This window comes from Megascapheus bottae, chromosome 2 (genome assembly GCF_031878675.1).
Source record: "Megascapheus bottae isolate mThoBot1 chromosome 2, mThoBot2.hap1, whole genome shotgun sequence".
Lineage (NCBI taxonomy): Eukaryota > Metazoa > Chordata > Mammalia > Rodentia > Geomyidae > Megascapheus > Megascapheus bottae.
In genome coordinates, this window is record NC_143510.1 from 2,167,226 (window position 1) to 2,188,980 (window position 21,755).

The window sequence follows — 21,755 nt, forward strand, 5'->3', positions numbered from 1 at the left end:
TTTTTTTTCAAGCCATGGGGCTTGAGCTCAGGACTTGGGCACTGTCCTTGGGCTTTCTCAAGGCTAAAACTCTACCACGTAAGCCACAGCACCACGTCCAGCTTTTCTATGTTTGTGGTACCAAGGAATTGAACCCAGGTCGTCGTGTAGCTAGGCAAGCATTCTACCACTCTCTGCCCCAGGTTAAGCATTTTTACAAAAACAAAAATAATCTGGCACCTAAGCCTGCCAGGTTATTACACTAAGTGTCCAAGTTTTGAATTCACGCCCCAATAAAGGACACAAAGAAGACAAAAACTCAGGAAAAAGGATGGATTCAAAAGGCAAGAAGGAAGGCAGACAAAGTCACCAACCTCAACAAGTCAGATCAACTTTAATGAAAGTTGAGGTGGAACAGCACATGGTGATCTGAGGAGAGTCAGGAGACAAGAGGTGTACTGGAGAAAGAGGTAGAGGGCCTTTAAACAGAGCCCTGGGTGGGGATAAGGTTATTGGTAGCTTGTATGGAGTTTTGGGATGTGCCTTGAAAGTTTTGGGAGATGGCCTGAATTGCCCTGGATCTGGGAACCTGTTGTGCACGTGAATGGTTCAGCCAAGTGTGGTCTCAATGGAGGAAGCCAGGTGCAGGTCACTAGCTGGGTGGGGTGAGGGAGTGGGCTTTCACATGTAGATGAAGGTTCTGTAAGAGAATTTGGGGAAGGTGGGGGGTGGGTATAGTCAGTGGGCCAAGCCCAGGAAACCACAGTGACAGGAGAACAAAGCAGATTCCTATCATTTGCCTTGTTGGATGCTTAGACTCAATTTGTGTGTGAGTGTGTGCTATAAGAAAATGTTTTTGGGCATCAGTAGTATCAACAACAACCAAGAGTCAAAAGTCTCAATTTAGATAGCCCAACCTCCTCTACCCCAGCCCATCTTGCAGGAACAGTTCCACCTGGATACTTTCTGGCAACTGGATCCTAGGTAACTGTAAATCCCAGTCATTTTGGGGGGCCCTGAACCCTCAGCAAGAGTTACCAGCACTCAATAAACTGAGCTTGGAATCAGTTTAATAGCGCAGCAGCTCCTCTCCACCTTCAGGCTGATAGAAAGCAGCCCGGACCTTCAGTGGGGCTGAGCATTTTTTTTTTGGTCAGTCATGGGGCTTGAACCCTGGGCCTGGGCGCTGTCCCTGAGCTCTTCAGCTCTAGGCTACCGCCCTACCCCTTGAGCCCTACTTCGGGTTTTTTAGTGGTCAGAGATGAGAGTCTCACAGAGTGTAGTGCCGGGATGACTCTGAACTGTGATCCTCAGATCTCAGCCTCTTGAGTATCTAGGATTATAGGCATGAGCTACTGTGCGCCACTTGGGTGTACTTTTAAATGTATAGAAAGCACTGGTGACCACCAACTCACAAAAATAGGGCAAGGCGTCTTTATTAGCCATGTGGTGACTATGCCCCACTTATTGGGTAGTAGAGTGCAGTACTCAGTTTTGTTTTGGCCAGTCCTGGGCCTTGAACTCAGGGCCTGAGCACTGTCCTTGTGCTTTCTCAAGGCTAGAGCTCTACCACTTGAGCCACAGCACCACTTCTAACTTTTTTTTCTATGTAGGTGGTACTGAAGTGCCCAGAATCCAGGGTCCCCAGAGACTACCAGGGAGCCGACCAATGTCAAACACACATGAGTTTTATTGCAAGCTCAAGCCTGGACTATCAACTGTCACCAATGCGGCAGATCTGAGTTGAGAGCCCCGACTTCCTATTGTACAGGATTTTTATATGGTTCTGGGAACTTTCCCAGCATTGTCAAGTTTGAGCAAATCATAGCACACTGTGCACAAATGGCTGGAAGTGATTGGTTAGCTCAAAGGGTTGACGTATTATGGAATTGACTGGCTTGTGCCAAGGGATACGGCTCGTGGTAAAGCGTTCTTCGTGCTAAAGGGTTCGTGTTAGAGGGTATGTGCCAAACTGCAAGGATCGCTTATCTTGTCCTGGAGCCTTGAATCACTGGGGGTGGTCTTTACATAGGGAGTTGTCTGGAATTTACTGTTTTCATTGAAGCTGCTAGCTCTGCTGGCTTAGAATTGGGTCAGAGTGTCTCTGGCAAGGCCTGCTTAAAAATAACTTTTTACTGAAGTTGATCGAACTTCAAAATTAATTTAGGCTTCTGAAAAGTTGATTTGTGCAGCTAGTGGCAGGAAGGTATCTGGGTAAAAGTGATTGACTAGCCCAAAAGGTTAATGTGTTTTAAATTGATTGGTTAACCGTACGGTTCATGCTAGGGGATACATTCCAAAGCATGGGGTTCGTGCTAGGTGATACATTTCAAACTGCAGGGCAGCTGGTCAGGGTATTGTATTGGCCATCTTCACCTGGAGCTTTAGATACTTTCCAGTTGCTGGGGCTGGTTTCCGCACAGAGAGTTGTCGGGAATTTACTGTTTTCCTGAAACTGCTAGCTCTGCTGGTTTAGAATTAGGTTAGCGGAATCCTCTAATGGGGCCCGATTTAAACTAACTTTTTACTTAAGTTAATTCAAATTTCAAAGTTAATTCAGGCTTCTAAGTCCCGAGGAAATGAACCCGGGTCTTCCTACATGCTAGGCAAGCACACTACCACTAGGTACCCGTCCAGCTCAGTTCTCTTACAGAAGGGTTTTAAAGGGGAAAAAAACCACCCACACCCAGGTGATGGTACCTTAAAGCAACAGATTTACAGAAACGGAGCTATTAGTGATTACAGATAGGGATCCTAATTCCAGCAATCAAAATTTAAAAAAAAAACTCATTAAAGCAAAATTTACATTTCAATCCCTCCCTTGTCTAGTTCCCTAATCCGGACATTCCAAGCATCTCCCTTAAATAACTTGGGGCCAAACCAGACTTCAGGCTCTTCCTGGGTTTTACTGTTATTTACCCGAGTTCCAATTTCCCTGGAGCTTCCCACAGAGTCAGTTTGCCTCTAGCATCTGGCCTTGTTTTTGATAATCAATATTCTGTCTTGCCTCTGATTTTTACATTACCTAGTTTTGCTTTTGTTTTGCAGGCCCTAAGGCTGGAACTCAGAGCCTAGGCACACAGTCTTCAACTTTTTCAAGACTAATGCCCTACCACTTGAGCCACAGCACCACTCGGTGGCTTTTTCTGCGTGTATGGTAACAAGGAATGGAACTCAGGGCTTCCCGCAGGCTAGGCAATCTACCACGGAGTACTCTCCGGGCCCTGGATAATTTACATTTGTTTTGTTTGGCTGATTACCCTGTTTTGAGACTACCAAAAACTGCTAATTTTGAAGGATCAGAAAGACAAAGAAGCCCTACCTCAGCCCTCAGGAGTGAGCAATTTAGTTGTTGTTGCTTGCATTCCAGGTCCCGGAAGCTCTGCAGGTTTATGTTGTAATGCAAATGAAAGATGCGAGAGCCCTGCTCCAACCAGCTGCGCCAAAGGAGCCTGAAAGCTCTGGGCAAAATCCGTGCGTTGGGGAGCCGACGCTGCGCGGCCCCGCGGGGCGGCACTAGGACCCCGCCCCGGAGGCGCTGCGCCACTGCGTGGGGCGGGCGGGCCTGGCCCGGAGCCCCGCCCCGAGGGCGGACTTGACGGGACTTAAACTCCGGAGTCGGGAGGCACCAAGGGGCTGGGGGAGGGGGGTCCGCCTCGCGCTCGTCAGAGTCGCGTCCTGCGGTGAGTGGGTGAGTAGCGGGTGTCCGCGATCCCCTCGGGGCTGCGGGGTGTCCTGGGCGGCCCCGGGGCTGCGCGGCGCCCGCGGGCGGGGCTGCCGGCGCGGAGGCCGAGCGCTTTTGTTCCGGACGCGGAGCACGGGAGTCTCGGGCGGTCCTCTGCCGGTGGTTTCCCTACCCCCGCGCCCCTCCCCGGGCGCGCGCCCCGCCGAGGTTCCCCCCCACCCGCGCGGGCGCGCGTGTCGTCCAGCCCCGGCTCCCGCGGGCGCCCGGGCCCGCCCCGCCCGTGGCCGCCGCACTTCCGCTGTGCCGGGAGGGTGGTGCCGAGCCGCTGAGGTCCCGCCACGGCGGGGCTGCGCGGGCCGGTGCGTTGGGGAGCCGAGCGGGGCCTCCGCGGGCGGGAGGGCGTCGGGGCTGGGGGGCGCACCCCGCGCTGCGCCCCGCGTCGCTCGGCTTCTGCGTTACGTTGGAACGCGGCGCGCATTTTGGGGGTGGGGGTGCCCCGGCTTCCACCCCGCCAGCCCCGCGTTCGGAGCGCAGCCGAAGCGCTCGGCTCGCCCTGGGAGCGCCCCGGCACCCCGCACACCGAGGGGGAGGCGCGTGTGCCCTCCCGAGACGCGCCTCCTCGCGGGCATCGTGCACCCTTGGGTGCGGGCAGCGTGCGGAGGGCGCGTTCTCCCGGGGCGGCCGTGGGGGCCACGTCCCCACCGACGGTCCTTGGGGTCCGGAGTCCAGCCGCAATCGGGGGTAACTTCCGTGCTCACCTCCCCGCCGCGCGTTGATGCAAAGGCTCGGGGCGCATTTGGCCAGTCCCAGAGCTTGTGTTGAGCCTTTTGCGCGCTAAATGGTGGTGAGTCGAGTTCGAAGGTTGACTCCGCGTTAACAGTCGGGGGATTTAGAAGCTTTTTACCCCCACCCCTGCCCCCAGCGAATTGCTCTTTGGCCCACCTGCTAACAATTGCTACAGCGTGTTTTATTTTGGAAGGCGGGGACCGGACTGAGCCTGGGGAAGTCTTGGTTGCTCATTGCTGTTGCAAGCAAGCACAGTGAATAAGAACGTGGTAAACTTCTTGATGCTTCCAGTGCAGCCTTGAGGAGAACATTTGCGCAGCCATGTGTTTCTTGTTCATCATACAATGTGTTTTTTTTTTTTTTTTTTTTTGCTGTCTCCAGGACCAAAGAAGTAAGCACCCCCTACACACTCCTTTTTTCTGGAAGTGTTTGGAGGAAAAAACGAGCACATACACAGTAGATAGAAAGCGAAGCAGATTTACAGGTATGATACTTAAGAGCCCTCTGTACCCTGATTTAATCACGTGATTCTCTTTTAGTTTGATCCATCTGGAACTTTGGGCCGATGGGGTTCAAACCCGGGGACCGGAGGCGCTGTTCCTGAGCTCTTCAGCTCAAGGCTAGCTCTCTTAACACTTGAGCCCTGGTGCTACTTCCCATCTCTTGGTGGTTAATTGGAAGGGAAGTCTCATGGAATTTATTGCCCGGATGGCTTTGAACCCGGGTCCTTAGATCTCACAGGCAAGTCTCCCTGGCTTGGCACGTGATTATTAACGCTCTTTTGGAGTAATATGGAATCAAATTATTGGACAAATCAGCATTGGCTAAAAAGAGCCTAATGGACCCAATAGATTTGGTGACAAAGCTTGCAAAGAAGATTATTGGCATAGTCCTGAGAATTGCATTGTGTTAAAACAAGGGTGGAGTTTTTTTGTTTGTTCTTTCATTTTTTATTATTATAGTTTTGGCCAGTCCTAGGCCTTGACCTCAGGGCTTGGGCACTGTTTGCTGAGCTTCTTGTGCTCAAGACTTGTACCTACACAGCCCCACTTAAATGTTTATGTGGTAGTGAAGAATAGAGCCCAGTTTTACCCATGCTAGGCAAGCACTTTACCACTTTAACCATAGTACCACTTCGAGGTTTTTCTGAGAAGTTTATTGGAGATAAGTCTTTGGAATTCCTGCCTGGGCTGGCTTCTAACCTGATGCTAAGATCTCAGCCTCATGAGTAGCTGGGATTACAAGTGTGAGCCACTAGCATCCACCATATATTTTTTGACTTTTGAGGGAGATCAAACTCACGCATAGCGGGCACACTCTACCATTGGACTTAGTTTTTGTTTATTTTTTTTTCCTTCTTTGGTGTCACTGGAGCTTGGGCTCCGGGCCTTACACTTGTTATGCGGATACCACTACCACTTGAGCCTTTTTCTTTTTGCTTAGAGTGGCCTGGATGACTGATGGCACAGTATCACACCAACTTTTCCTAATTCAGTTGGAGTCTCATGAACCTCAGGCACCCACACACGCAGAACCAGCACTTTGAACTTAATTCGTCACTACAGTCCTTTGCGGTAGTTTGGTTTGCAGAAGGGATGATGTTCCCTTAAGCTACCAAGTGATTTTTAAAATTAGGGGTTAGGGGAAAGCAGTAAAAGGCCTTGAATTCAGGACTTTGAGTTCTTACTTGGCCTTTTCTGCTCAGGGCTTTTATTCTACCATGTGAGCCATAGCTCCATTCCCAGCTTTTGACTGGTTAATGACTTTTCTGCCCTCGCTGGGGTCAAACCTTGATCCTTAAACAGAGCCACTTGAAAGAGATCATTATTGTGAGTTGAAGAGTTCAGGGATAACGCCCAGGCCCAGAGTTCAAGCCCCACAACCAACAAAAGAGAAACTAGCGGAATGACTAGTGGACATTAACCCAGCCAGAACTATCTTTCTCTGAGATCATTCTCTGAGAATCATTAATGTAAAAAGTGATTGTTTCCCTGGTATTTCCATTCTGTAATCATCTCTTTGTTACTTGATTTACATTACAGGGAGAAATTAACCTGTATTACAGTTATTTTCTTCTATAAGATTCAGATGTCATTACTGGGCTCACACCTACAATCGTAGTTTCTCAGGAAGCTGAGATCTGAGGATTGCCGATCAAAGCCAGCCTAGGCAGGAAAGTCCACTGGACTCTTACCAAGTGGCACTGTGGCTGTATGGTAGAACACCTTGAGCAAAAAAAGGGATAGTGCCCAAGCCCAGATTTCAAACCCTACAAAACATACAGTAGTTCCTAACAGCTCTGTAGCCCAGGCTGGTCTTGAACTCCTCATTGCGGTTTTTCCTAATATTATCTTGTTTGAACCCCAAAATTCCTCCATTAAATTCCATGGCTGGGCCAGCTATTCCTTGAGTTTTGCTCTTCAGTATTAGGTTGTGGGGTTGTACACAATCTTCCATCTAGGTGATATTACCTGGCTCTCAAATGTGTAGCAAATTGATTGGAATCTCTTTTGCCTGAGGAGACCCTCCTCCCCCTCCATGGAGGCCATATTGCACTGTACAGCAGACACAGAAGGCATGCCATTGGGAAAAGCAAGAAGTTCATCAACCCTGCATGAATACAAGTTAAAAGTTTGCTTGGGGGGTCGGGAGTTTGGCTTAGTGGTTAAAGTGTTTGCCTAGCATGCATGAAGACCCGGGTTCAATTCCTCGGTACCACATACATAGAAAAAAAAGCCGGAAGTGGTACTGAGGCTCAAGTGGTAGAGCTCTAGCCTAGAGAAAGTCCAAGGACAGTGCTCAGGCCCTGAGCTCAAGCCCAGGACTGGCAAAAAAAAAAAAAAAAGTTTGCTTGGCCGGGAGTTTGGCCTTCTGGTAGAGTGCTTTCCTAGCAAGTGCAAAGACCTGGGTTGGGAGTTCAGCCTAGTGGTAGAGTGCTTGCCTTAGGATGAGCAAAGACCTGGGTTTGAGTCCTCAGTACCACATACATGGAAAAAGCCAGAAGTGGTGCAGTGGCTCAAGTGGTAGAGCTCTAGCCTTGAGAAAGTCCAAGGACAGTGCTCAGGCCCTGAGTTCAAGCCCCAGAACTGGCAACAAAAAATAAAAACATCTTTAAGTTGAGTGCCGGTGTTCCACACCTGTAATCCTTGATACACAGGAGGCTGGGATCTGAGGGTCAAAGTTCGAAGCCAGCTTGGGCATGAAAGTCGGTGAGACTATTATCTCCAACCAACCACCAGAAAACTGGAAGTGGAGCTGTGGCTCAAGTGGTAGAGTGCTAGCCTTGAGCTGAAGAGCTCAGGGACAGTGCTTAGGCCCAGAGTTCAAGCCCCAGGACTGACCAAAAAACAAAAACAAAAAAACGTGCTTTGGAAGAAGCCTTGTAAAGAAAGAAGCAAACCTGTGGGCCCTGAAGAATTTTAAGTGTTTTGTTGGGAGGCAGCTATACCAAATGCTTACTGCTCTACTTGGGAATGAAAGTGGAACTGGAGCTGACTTGTTGGTAAATGTCTCAAGTCTGATTAGAACTATTGTTTTCTCTTCGTGGTTATAAAAGTACAAAGATTTAATGACAGTCACTTGAGATTCTCTTGAGATATATCAAGTTACAAGACTTATTTTGAAAATAATGTCTTATGAGTAAAATCACAGCACTGTGAAAACTTAATTGGAAGCCAGGTGTAGTAGCACATACTTTAATAATCTGAGCACTCAGGAGGCAGATAATGGAGGATCCAGAGTTCAGGCCAGCTTGGCCACAGAATGAGATCCTGACTCAAGGGAGAAAGGAGAAGACAAGCCTTGGACAGTAAAATTTGTTTCACCTTTTTTTTTTTTTTGGTCAATCCTGAGCTTGAACTCAGGGCCTGAGCACTGTCCTTGGGCTTTATCAAGGGTAGCATTCTTAACACGTAAGCCACTGCACCTCTCCTGGCTTTTTCTATGTATATGGTACTGAGGACTGAAACCCATCCTAAGGCAAGCACTCTACCACTAGGCTGAACTCCCAACCTGGACAGTAAAACTTATTTTAAGAAAAGAAACTGACAAATTGGAGGCATGGCTCAGGTGGTAAGTGGACTGCCAGTTAAAGAGCAGAAGTGCCAGGTACTGCGTTCAAATCCTGATTGAGAACAAAAAACTATAAGCAAATTTTTTCTCATTTTTTTTTGGTGCCAATTCTGGGCTTTGAACTCATGGCCTGGATGCTATCCCTGAGCCTCTTTGTGCTCAAGGTTACCACTTGAGCCATAGCACCACTTCTGGCTTTTCCTGAGTTTATTGTAGATAAGTCTCAGGGACTTTCTTGCCTGGGTTGACTTTGAACCTTGATCCTCGGATCTCAGCCTCCTGAATAGTTAGGATTACAGGTGTAAGCCACTGGCACCCAACAAGCAATTTTAGAGAAAATTTTTTTTGGCCGGTCCTGACGCTTGAGCACTGTCCTTGGTTTTTCTCAAGGCTAGAACCCTACCACTTGAATAATAGTACCACTTCCAGCTTTTTCTATGTATGTGGTACCAAAGAATCAGACCCAGCTATTTGTTCAGACTAGGCAAGCACTCTACCACTAGGCTAAACTCGTGGCCATTTTAAGGATGATTTTTAAAATACGTGAGATTTTTAAAGCTTCAGTGCAGAATTCACAGATGACATAACAAAAAGTTCATGCCTTTTGATGTGAGTGGATCCAGGATCTGAATGGGAAAGTTTTAAGGATCTATTGTTTTCTATGTGGAATTTTACTTGAGCCATACCTCTACCTCTGGCTTTTTGCTGATTAACTGGAGTCTTCTATTCGATCTCAAGATTACTGGCATAAGACACCTGTTCAGGAGCTGGCTGTTAACTTTTTGGATGACTTCTGCAAACAATAAGTCATAAGTGAGCTAATGATAATAGACAATTTTTATTTTGGCACAGTAGATTTGCAAATGGGGAGCACAAGATCAGTTAGAAAGTATTCTTTCTTTCAGGGCCAGGAGTTTGGCGTAGTGAGTACTTGCCTAGCATCCACCAAGACCTGGGTTCAATTCCTTAGTACTACATACATAGGAAAAAAAAGCCGGAAGTGGTTCTCAGGCTCAAGTGCTAGAGCTCTATCCTTGAGAAAGTCCAGGGACGGTGCACTCAGGCCCTGAGCTCAAGCCCAGGACTGGCAAAAAGAAAGTATTCTTTTAAGGCTTCTGTGCTGGCTCCATGGAGGTGTCTGGAGCCAGTGTGCCCATCTTAGACGCTAAATCTGAAGTCACCAGCCAGCTTACAGATTGAGTGGAAATTCCGTATGGCCATGAGCTCAGCCTGAGCAACAGCTGCACTTAAAGTATCCTCATGTTGCATAATGCTGAAAGTGGCTGATCATTTTGGCCAAGTAAAGAACAGGTCCTTTGAAGTGACAATTCCACGGTTTCAGAATTTTTAGACAGTTCAAGGAAATTGCTGCTGTTATTGAGCTGTGTGAAACTGTTTGGTTGATAAATCATTTGAAAGTTATGGATCCAACTTTCTGCAAAAGAAATACATATGGATCAGATGCTATTTTCTTGATAAATATCACTTTCTATTTTTCAATAAGATAAACAGGAATTAGAAAAAAAAAAAAGGATTCCTTCAAGCCAGGCACTAGTGGCTCCTCCCTGTAATCCTAGCTATTCAGGAGGCTGGGATCTGAGGATTGCAGTTCAAGGCCAGCCTAGGCAGGAGAGTCCATTAGACTCATATCTAATTAATCATCAGAAAACCAGAAATAGAGCTGTGCCTCCAAGTATTTTTCTTCTCAATGTTAGCACTGTCACTTGGGATTCAACCACCATTCTCCAGACAACGTTCTTTTTATGAAGTTAAGACTGATTGTTTTGTGTTCCTGAGGTGAAGTGGGGCTTATGAAATGTTATCTGATACTCCCAAAGAATGTGTCAGCCGTCTTCATTTCTAGTGGCACAAATACATTCTCCATTGGGTTTCCTTGGCATCTCCAGATTTCTGACAATCAGCTGTAGGCTGCGCAGAGCATGCTCCCTTCCTCCTGTGCTAACAGCAGAAAAATGTAATTGCAGTGGAGAGAGGACACCTACAAATACAAATACATACCACTTGTACTCCCATTATTTATTCCTGTGTACAATTCAGTCTTGGTATATTGACAGTTCACCAACCTCCACTATTACCAATTTAAGGACACTTTCTTAATCCCAACAGAAGTTGCTATACTCAGTTGTAAATCTGATCTTCCCTCAAGCAACTGTTTTCTTTTCTGCTTTTGAGTGCAAGTGCTAGTGCTTAAACTTACTAAGTTGGCATTTTTACACTCAAGACTTGCTTACCACTTGAGCTGTAGCTACACTTCCTCAATTCATCTCTTGGGCAGCTGTTAAGTTTCTGTCTTTGGGTTTGCACAATCTGAACATGTGTGATTTGAAATTCTATAATACATGCTATTCTCTGTGATAACACGATGTTTCCAGTGTTCATTTAGTTTGTATCACATGTGCTTTATTCCCTTCTTTAACCCATTGTGTGACATGCTACATTGTGATTGTGGTTTCATAAATTAATAAATCCTGGAATTGGAGATGCAACTGAAGTGGTAGAACAAGCAAGAACATGAAATCCTCTGCACACACACACACACAGTAGTACCAGTACCACTCTGGAATTGTTTGGGTTTTGACTCAGGGCTTGGGCACTGTCCTTGGGTTTTCTCAAGGCTCTACCATTTGACCCACAGCACCACTTCTGGCCTTTTTGTGTATGTGGTACTAAGGAATCGAACCCAGGGCTTCATGCATGCTAGGCAAGTACTCTACCACTAGGCCTCTTTATTTTCTTGTCAGTCCTAGGGCTTGAACTCTGGGCCTGGGCGCTGTCTCTGAGCTCTTCAGGTCAAGGCTACCACCCTACCCCTTGAGCCACAATACCACTTCCGGTTTTCTGATGGTTAATTGGGGATAAGAGTCACCATGCCCAGCTAATTTTTTATTTTTTTATTTTTGGCCAGTCCGGGGGCTTGAACTCGGGCCTGAGCACTGTTTGGATACATTTTGCTTAAGGCTAGCTCTCTCACTTTAGCCACAGCATCACTTCTGGCTTTTTCTGTGTGTGTGGTATTGAGGAATTGAACCCAGAGCCTCATGCATACGAGGTGAGCACTCTGCCACTAGGCTATGCTCTCAAACTTATTTTTTTTTAAGGTAAATATTGTCCCTTTTGAGGGGGGAGGGCAATCCTAGGGCTTGAATTCAGGGTCTGGGCACTATCCCTGAGCTTCTCTTGTTCAAGGTAGGCACTTTACCTCTTGAGCCACAGCTCCAGTTCTGGCTTTTTTGATAGTTTAGTGGAGAAATGAATCTCAGACTTTGCTGCCTGGGCTGGCTTTGAACCATGACTCTTAAGAGCTCACCCTCCTCTGAGTTGCTAGTATTAATGGATGTGAGCCAGCTAGTTTTATATTTCTGCTATAAAGATGTGTGAATCTTACATCTTATGATGCAGGGAGGGACATTCTTTCCTTCCTAATCCCTTCAATCTTAAGTCTCAGTTGTTACCAAGTAAAAGTTATGTTTAGATTGTTTTATTAGAAAAGTGTTGGTTTTTTTTTTTTTTCATGCTTTCTTGAAATCATGTGATTTTTGTCCTTTCTATGAAATCTTCTGTTACTATTACATTAATTTTTTGGTACTGAGCCAACCTTGCATTCTTTAATTTGTAGTGTTTAATTACATCCATGTGACTTGAACTTGCTATTAGATTTTGCTTGCTAGTATTTTCTTTAAAGATTTATATTTCTTTTTTAATTACTCATCGTTGAAAGATTTATTTTTATTTTACTTTATTTTTGCTAGTCCTGGGCTTGAACTCAGGGCTTGAGCACTGTCCTTGGATTTTCTCAAGGCTAGAGCTCTACCACTTGAGCCTCAGCACCACTTCTGGCTTTTTTCTATGTATGTGGTACCTTGGAATCGAACCCGGGTCTTCATGCATGCTAGGCAAGCACTTTAACCACTAGGCCAAACTCCCAGACCCAAGATTTATATTTCTGAGAGGAAGTGGATGAATGGAAAGAGGAGCAAGCCAAATGCAACCAGAACAATGTATGTATGGTAACGGAAGTGGAAAATGTTAAATGAGTGGGGATTAAAGGAGAGAGAAAGATGGGGGAGGTGACATCAAGAACCACTGGCCACATAAACGGATATTTTAAGTTATTAACCCTGTTGTGTATGCATGCATTTGAGGTTAAATACCTATAAAAATAAACATTTTATGTCATAAGAGATTGACCTGCAGTGTATTTTTATTTCTGCTTTGGGATTAGGGTAGTACTGATCACATAGAATTCAGTAGGATAGTTTCCCAGTCTTTTGTTTCTGGAACAGCTTGTGTACAGTTAGCATTTTACTCTGCAGTCCAAGTTGTTCTTAAGCTCCTGATCTTCCTGCCTCAGCCTTCCAAAGCTGATGAATTTACTGGTGTGGAATACCACACCTGGCCTATGGAATTGGTTTTCTTTTTTGTTGTTAGTTGTGGGGCTTTAACTCTGCCTTGGTGCTGTCCCTGAGCTCTTCTCTTCAGCTCAAGGCTACCGCCCTACCTCTTGAGCCACAGTGCTACTTCCAATTTTCTGGTGGTTAATTGGAGATAAGAGTCTCATAGACTTTTTAGTGCCCAGGCTGGTTTTGAACTGATTCTCAGATCTCAGCCTCCTGAGTAGCTCGGATTACAGCCGTGAGCCACCATGCCTGGCTTGGTTTTAATTCTTTAATCTTACTATGCTATTATAGAGATATCCTCTGGACCCAATCATTTCTTTGTGGGTGATTGGTTGGTTACTAGTTGTTATAATTTGAATATGAAATGTCCTCCGTAAGGTCAACCAATTGCATCTTAAAGATGTGTCCCCAGCTGTTGTGCCTACTTAAGAGGTAGGACATCTTGGAGGAAATGGATCACTGAGCTGTGTTGAGGTAGTTAGCCATCGTGCCCTGATCTCTTTTTTTTTTTTTCCTCTCTGCCTGCAATGAGAAACCTCTTAGCTTCTTCACTATTTGGTTAATGATCTTCTGCTCACTATGACTCAGAAACAAGCTGGCCAGATCCTCTGAAACCATGAACCAAAATATGTACGTAATTTTCTTTTGGTGCTGCTATAGGTTGAAGTCCAGATCTGGTGCTGTTCATGAGCTTTTTGTTTGTTTCTTTTTTTTTGTCTTTGCCAGTCCTGGGCTTGAGCTCAGGGCCTGAGCACTGTCCTTGGGTTTTCTCAAGGCTAGAGCTCTACCACTTGAGCCTCAACACCACTTCTGGCTTTTTTCTATGTATGTGGTACCAAGGAATCGAACCCGGGTCTTCATGCATGCTAGGCAAGCACTTTAACCACTAGGCCAAACTCCTGGCCCTCATGAGCTTTTTTTTTCACCCCTCAAGGCTAGTTATCACTGTATCAGTAGAGCCACAGCTCCACCTCTGACGTTTGGGTAGTTTATTAGAGATCAAAAGTCTCTTAGAGTTTCCTGTCTGGGCCAATTTCAAACCAGGCTCCTCAGATCTCAGCCTACTGAGTGGCTAGGATTATTGGCATGAACCACTATCACCTAGCTTCCCTCCTTAGGAAGGTAATGTAACGACTTATCATGGTGACAAAAAACGAATACTGTGGTGGAATTCTAAATTTATATTTCCCGTCAGATCAGATTTGGTGGAATCTTTGGGGAATTATCATATTAGCTGAGAGTTGTTCCGTTTTCCCCTCTCCTTTCCCTTTTGTGCTGTGTCTGAGGCTTGAGTTCAGAGCCCTCAAGGCATGCACTCTACCACTTGAGCTATGCCATTTGAGCTACTCTACACCTCCTCTTCTAGCTTTTTGCTAATTAATTGGAGATGAGTTTCATGGACTCAATTGATAGAGTGTAAATCTTGAGCAAAAGAAGCCTAGGTTCATTGCCCCAGCTGAGTTCAAGCCCCAGAACTGGCAAAACAAACAAACAAACAAACAAAAAAAAACCTAAATTGAATCTGAAAGGTAAAAAGTCCAATTAAAAAAAATTGTTGTTATAAAGGTGATAAACAGAAGGATTACAGTTCCATAAATCAGGCAAAGAGTATATTTCTGTTCTGGACAATGTCACCCTTCACTCACTCCCAGTTTTCCCCTCCCATCCCCACCGACATGCTGTATAGTGCATCTTCCGTATAGTAGCTAGTGAGTACCCACTGTTAGCATTTGCTCACCCTTCTTCCAATTCTGTATTCTAGTTTGTTTTTGCTGTGTAGTTGATGCTGGCCTGGAACTGACAGTTCTGCCTTTGCTTTGTAGAAAGGCTGTAGCACATGTGGCCATCTGCTGCTGGGCATATTGCCAGGACTTTCCACAGGGTCTAGAGAAGACCACCGCTTTCCAGGAGATTACATTTCCTCCAGGTAACTGCCTAGAGGGCTTCAAAATGACTTTTGAGGCCAAAGTCCAGGGCTCATGAACTGACTTGACCGTTGCATGTTCTTTGTGGTTAATACCTTTCCCTTAAAGGGAGTAATACAGTGCTCACTTCGGCAGCACATATACTAAAATTGGAACGATACAGAGAAGATTAGCGTGGCCCCTGCGCAAGGATGACACGCAAATTCGTGAAGCGTTCCATATTTTTAAGTCATCTACCATCCTTAGCTCATGTAATAAAGGTGTTTATTGTTCTAAAACAAGGGGGGGGGGGCGAGTAATACAGCCATGGCAGTCACAGTGGCACTGGTGATAGGTCTCAGGGCCACTGGCTGTGTGTGTGGTGATGCAGTCATTTTTCATCACGCCTGTGTTCACTGAAGCACAGTCCACAGTGGGGAATGGAGCAAGAAAGTGTGTGTGAGTGTTGTATTCCACATTCTTTTTAAATAAAGGTCATGTGTAGAGGGGTTACAGTTACACAAGTCGGTGACAATGTCTCCCTTTGCCTCATTCCCAGTTTTTCCCTCCTGTCCCTAACCACAAGTTGTATGGTTCATTTTCCCCAGTGTCTAGTGAGTGCCATGGTTGTATTTGTTCAACCTTTGTCCCTCTTTCTGTGACCCCATTACCCTCCCAAAGACAGATAAGAAACAAAAACAGCAACAGAAATACCCACCTTGTTTCCATTTCCTAGCGTTTATTTTGATAAATTATTTTATATATGATGACATGATGACAGGCACAGACATTGCACCTTGAGAGCCTCTCCCCTAAGCGTGTCTTCCTCTTCCTTCGTCTCACTGTGTTTTGCATGCCTAGGGTTCTGTATGATGCTCTATGCTCAAATTCATACTAGGTATCGCTTTTGCACACGAGAGAAAAAAATGTTGTTTATATCTCTGAGCTTGGCTTACCTCAAACATGATTTTATTCTTTTTTTTTTTTTGCCAGTCCTGGGGCTTGAACTCGGGGGCTAAGCACTGTCCTTGGGCTTTCTTTATCCTTAAGGCTAGTGCTCTGCCACTTGAACCACAGCACTACTTCTGGCTTTTCTATGTATGTAGTACTGAGGAATCGAACCCTGGTCTTTGTGCATGCTAGGCAAGTACACTATCACTAGGCCAAACTTTTTTTTTTGTCGATTCTGGGGCTTGAACCCTGGGCCTGGGCACTGTCCCTGAGCTCTTCAGCTAAAGGCTACTCCCCTACCCCTTGAGCCACAGCACCCTTCCAGTTTTCTAGTGGTTATTTGCAGATAGGAGTCTCAGTCTGTAGTACCCAGGCTGGTTTTGAACCACGATCCTCAGATCTCAGCCTTCTGAGTAGCTAGGATTACACGAGTGATCCACTGCACTCGGCTAACGTACACACTTTTTGATCAGGAAAAAATTAAATTGTCATTTGCAGGGAAATAGATGGACCTGGAAAAACTTAAGTGAAGTAAGCCAGGCTCAGAAAGGCAAAAGGATATATGTTTTCTTTTATGTGGCTTTTACACTTAAAATATAAGCATGAAAACACATATGGGGTATGTGTGTGTTGCATTATATATATGTGTGTATATATATGTATATTCATATATATGTGTGTATATGTGTGTGTGTATATATATATATATATAATGTGTGTGTGTATATATATATATATATACACATAACAGTTACCAAGATGACTATCGGGATGCTGAGATGTGTTGGCTATAGTAGGTACTGACATTGCGACGTTGGATGGGAGGGGGGACAAGTGAGGATGAGAAGAGTAGGTACGTGCAGTTGTAATGTTCGATGTCTATGTGTGAAAATGGAAATGGCACACTTTCGGAGACAAATGGGGATATGGGGTAGGTAGGGAGAATGGTGAAAGAGGGGTGACTCTGGTGGCATACACTGTGCACCTAAATAGACATGTTGAACAGTTTCCTTTGTTCATATACCTGAAGATAATACAATCTGGCTATCTGGATTGTCGGGGTTTTTAGTCCTCGGTCCCTCCCTACCTGCAGGAGGGATAGGGAGAACAGCCCCGACAAGGACGAACTGAGACAGGAGAAGGCCCACTGACCGCCCCCACCCAGTCCTCCCTCGCCGGAGGACAATCAGATGCGTCAGGGAGCTCCATCAAGGCAGGAACTCCAAGCCCTCTCTTGAGGAAGTCCCTCCAGCTAGTATCGGGTGCCGGAGCCTATCAGAACAAAGGTGGGCAGGACAGGGAGGTCCGCGTGTTTACCCTCATTATAGGTCTCAGCAGAGAGTGATAAAGCAATAACACATTTGTACCCAATGGTAATCAAGTCTTGCGCCTTGCCTCTTGCCTTGTCTTTTACCCCTTGCCTCTTGCATGTTGTCTTGCCTCTCAGCAGAAAGTAATTCACAATACCCGATATAGCTCAAAGTTAGACATGGCATTACTCGGCTCCTGGCACTGGATGAAATTCTTAGCTGGGTCCATGAAAAAGTTGAAGGCAGAGTTGACAAATAGTTTGGCATAGTGCCCTGGTGACATCGTGGTGATCATCTGACAGATAAAGCATGCATATAAATCAGAAAACCATAGTAATGTATTGACTGTTACTGCAAACAGGTGGCTAGCGGCAGGTAGTGTCAGTGGTAGGATAAGCAGTTCCCTGCCTGCTCCCGTGCTCAGATCTCCCTTGCTGTCTGTTGCCCGTGTAGCTCTGCTGGTTGATAAGCCAGAGTTCTTGGCTCATATCATCCTTCCAGTTAGGGAGTACCAGGCAAAATAGAACTGAAGTATTTAGAAATGCAGGACAGTTGTGGTTTTGATGCTTGGCTGTGTCTATCCTTCCCTTAGGAAGCCGGTTCCTGAGATTTGTAGTTCAAAACCAGCAGAGGCAGAAGAGAGTCTGTGAGGCTTTTGACTCCCATCTCAGATAACCAGTGGAAGCTTGGCCAGAGGTGAAGTGTTAGAGCCTCCAGAATAAGTCTTCCTGGCTTGCTTGTATCATGTATTCATCTTTGAATTCAGGAATTACGCAGTGTGACCCATGTTTCTGAGGACACGCTGGAGATCCTGATCAGAACACAGGGGCTGGGAAAAGCAGTCTTTGTGCTCCTTTGTTTCTGTTGAGCAGAAGAGCTGCTGCTTCTTCCCCAGGGAGCTTAGCAGTAGATGATGTAGAAAGTTTCCTAGCTGGGGCTGGGAGTATGGCTTTGTGGTAAGAAAGCACATGCATGCATGAAGCCTTGGATTCGAGTCCTCAGTACTACTTAAATGGAAAAAGCCAGAAGTGGAGCTGTGGCTGAAGTGATGGAATGCTAGCCTTGAGCAAAAGAAGTTCAGGAGTAGCAGGGCACTGGTGGCTCACACTTGTAATTGTTGTTGCTCAGGAGTTTGAGATCTGAGGATCATGATTCAAAGCTAGCCCAGGCACAAAAGTTCATGAGACTCTTACCTCTAATTAACCACCAGAAAACCAAAGTGGTGCTGTGGCTCAAAGTGGTAGAGCACTAGCCTTGAACTGAATGGCTCATGGACAGTGCCCCCAGGCCCTAAGTTTAAGCCCTAAGACTAACAAAAATCCCCAAGTGTAACAGTACTAGAGTTGTATTGTTAATAATGTAAAATACAGAACACTCTAGGAAGCCTATTGATTTAGGAAATATATTTAGACTGCCAGGACTGAAAGTCTAGAACTTCTATAATGTTGGGGATCGACTGTGGGGTCAATGACCTTGGACCTGACCTTGGACCTACACAGCTGTATACACAAGGAAGTAACTCTTCTCAGGATAACTTCAAGCAATGTCAATCAGTTCTTATCAGGATAACTTTAAGCAATGTCAAGCAGTTCTTATCAGGATAACTTTAAGCAATGTCAATCAGTTCTTATCAGGATGACTTTAAGCAATGTTAATCCTTTCTCATTTATCCTATATGTGACTTGTTTACTATTTTGTAGGAATGTAGCCTCTGGCAGTTCCCTAGTTTTAAGAAGAGTATTTAAGGTCGGAACAAAAAATAAAGAGGGGTCTTAGGCGGCAGTCTGGAGCTCACAGCCTTCTTGGACTTGGGCTGTAGCCCTCCCGAACTCCATCTGTTTGTCTCTTTTAATTTTTCCTAGTCCTTGCCCCTATTGCAGGAATCCCAATCTGCGAACCCTGGTTTGCTGCTGGCTGGCCCCGGCAACTGGCGCCCGAACAGGGACCTGAAAATCTGGGACGAAGGTGAAGGACCCCCCCTATGGTGAGTAACACATCTTAGGACTATTAAGAGAGGATCTTAAGAGAGTGTATAGTCAGGAGTAAAAACTATGGGTCAAGTTAATAGCCATACGTCATATATACCGATCTTAACAGGCCTACTTGAGGCCCACGGAACGTGCGTGGAAAAAGGGGTGCTTCAGAGCTTCCTACAGTTTGTCGAGGAGGCATGCCCGAGGTCTATAGAGGAGGAATTCCTAAAAACCTGGCAGCGGATAGGAAAAGGAATTCAAGATTATTATAATGTATATGGCCCCAAAAAGACCCCAGTAGAGGGAGGTTAGAAGAAATCCTACATCTATCTAAAATGGGGATAGAGCAGAGAGCCCCCCCAGAAGTAGGAAAGAAATATGACCCTCAGGCCACTATGGTGTCTGATTATGGGCCAACTGCCCCTTTTACTCAAGTAATATTGGAGGCCGCGTGTGCTGGCATTGCATGCCCAAATGACTGGAAGCGGCTTGCCAGAGCATGCCTTAGTGCGGGAGAGTACTTATTATGGGAGACAGAGTTCACTGCACAGTGTCGGGCTAAAATTGAAACAAATAGGTCTAAGAACCTGCCTTACACTTTTGATCAGTTGTTAGGGGAGGGAACCTATAAAAACACCGAAGATCAATTGGGTTATGCAAAGGAGGCCTATTTACAAATAAATGCTGCGGCAAAAGAGGCTTGGAAAAGGTTACGTAATTCCAATTGTACAAAAAATCTAGTAGAAGTTAAACAGGGACCGAATGAACCTTATCTAGAATTTTTGTCTCGATTAATGGAGACTGCAGACTGCCTAGTACAAGATGAGAATGCAAGGAAGATTATAGTTAGACACATAGCCTATGAAAATGCCACCGCCGCCTGTCAGGCGGCTATCAGACCCCATAGGAATAAGGGAGGAATCACGGACTTTATTTCACTGTGTGCTGATATTGGACCCTCCCATATACAAGGCCTTACTTTTACTGAATTTCTAAAATATAGAGGTCAGCGGCATTCTAGTCCCCCCGGGAGTTGCTTCTCTTGTGGACAAATAGGACATTGGATGACGCAATGCCCACGCCAGGCCAGGTTAAAGAGAGAAAAATCACCTGGCACATGTCCACGCTGTGGTAAAGGGAAGCACTGGGCTAAAGATTGCAAGTCAGCAACAAATCGCAATGGCCGCCCGTTTTCGGGAAACTGGAGAAGGGGCCAGCCCCTGGCCCCGCAAAACCATGGGGCAGTCCCTCCCTCTTCTCGGCCACAAGTACATCTTCTAACAACCCCCCGAAATCAGTCTCCAGCCTCTTCCGTGCCACCCCAGGCAGCGCAGGATTGGACCTCTGTTCCTCCACCTGCTCAGTATTGACCCCAGAGATGGGGACACAAGCTCTCCCCACGGGGGTCTTCGGTCCCCTTCCCCCGGGAGTGGCTGGATTGCTGTTAGGGCGAAGTAGCTCAGCCCTTAAAGGGATACAGATTACACCTGGCAAAATTGACCAGGATTTTACTGGAGAAATTAACACCTATGGCCAGTACCCGTCCAATGGTCACATCTTCAACAAGGACGGGATAAGAGGGGATGCTCTCTGACCACCCTAAGACAGGGCCTTCAGCTTGATCTGAAGAAGTTCCCCATGACGGGTAAGGCAGAGTCAGCGATCCACCCAACCTAAAACAAGCAAGTCCGCATCTTTTAAAAGAAAGACGGGGGAGATGTTGGGGACCGACTGTGGGGTCAATGACCTTGGACCTGACCTTGGACCTACAACTATATACACAAGGAAGTAACTCTTATCAGGATAACTTTAAGCAATGTCAAGCAGTTCTTATCAGGATGACTTTAAGCAATGTCAATCAGTTCTTATCATGATGACTTTAAGCAATGTTAATCCTTTCTCATTTATCGTATATGTGACTTGTTTGCTATTTTGTAGGAATGTAGCCTCTGGCAGTTCCCTAGTTTTAAGAAGAGTATTTAAGGTCGGAACTTGAAATAAACAGGACAGTCTGGAGCCCACAGACTTCTTGGCCTGCTGACTTGGGCTGTAGTCCTCCCAAACTCCATCTGTTTGTCTCTCTTTTAATTTTTCCTAGTCCTTGCCCCTATTTCAGGAATCCCAATCTACGAACCCTGGTTTGCTGCCGGCTGGCCCCGGCACTATTAACATGATACAGAAAGTAAGAGCTACGGGCTGGGAGTTTGGCCTAGTGTTAGAGTGCTTGCCTAGCATGCACAAAGCCTGGGTTCGATTCCTTGGTACCACATACATAAAAATAGCCAGAAGTGATGTTGTGGCTCACGTAGTATAGAGTGCTAGCCTTGAAAAAGCCCCAGGACTGCCCTCCCCCTCCCCCCAAAAAAGCAGGAGCTACTAGAATTTAAATGTAATCTTTCCTTTGAGTTGTTGTATTTGTAATCCTGTGTTTCCTGATACTTTTGTTGCAAATCAGTTTTTCTCTGGTTTAGAGAAAATGACTTTCCTTAATACATCAGTGAGGACTGCTTCAAATAAGCTGAGTCATAAATTGAGACAGTTTATGTGGTTTGGTCAGTTTTGATCTGGGAAAACATAGGTTTAAGTAGCATTGTATATGTGCTTGTAGGCTTTAAAGAGTTCAAAGCAAAGAAGTTGGCATTGTGTCTTCTCTTTTTGTTCTTGTACTGGAGATTGAC

General features: G+C 45.8%; 1 non-coding gene and 1 pseudogene across 1 annotated transcript; both read left to right on the forward strand.

Moving 5' to 3' along the window:
* The first annotated feature begins 9,649 nt into the window (after positions 1-9,649).
* Positions 9,650-16,945, forward strand: LOC150066245 (COMM domain-containing protein 6 pseudogene; annotated as a pseudogene).
* On the forward strand, positions 14,984-15,090 carry LOC150066246 (U6 spliceosomal RNA). Its single transcript, XR_016534670.1, has one exon. It is a non-coding gene; the product is annotated as a U6 spliceosomal RNA (small nuclear RNA).
* Positions 16,946-21,755: the final 4,810 nt, after the last annotated feature.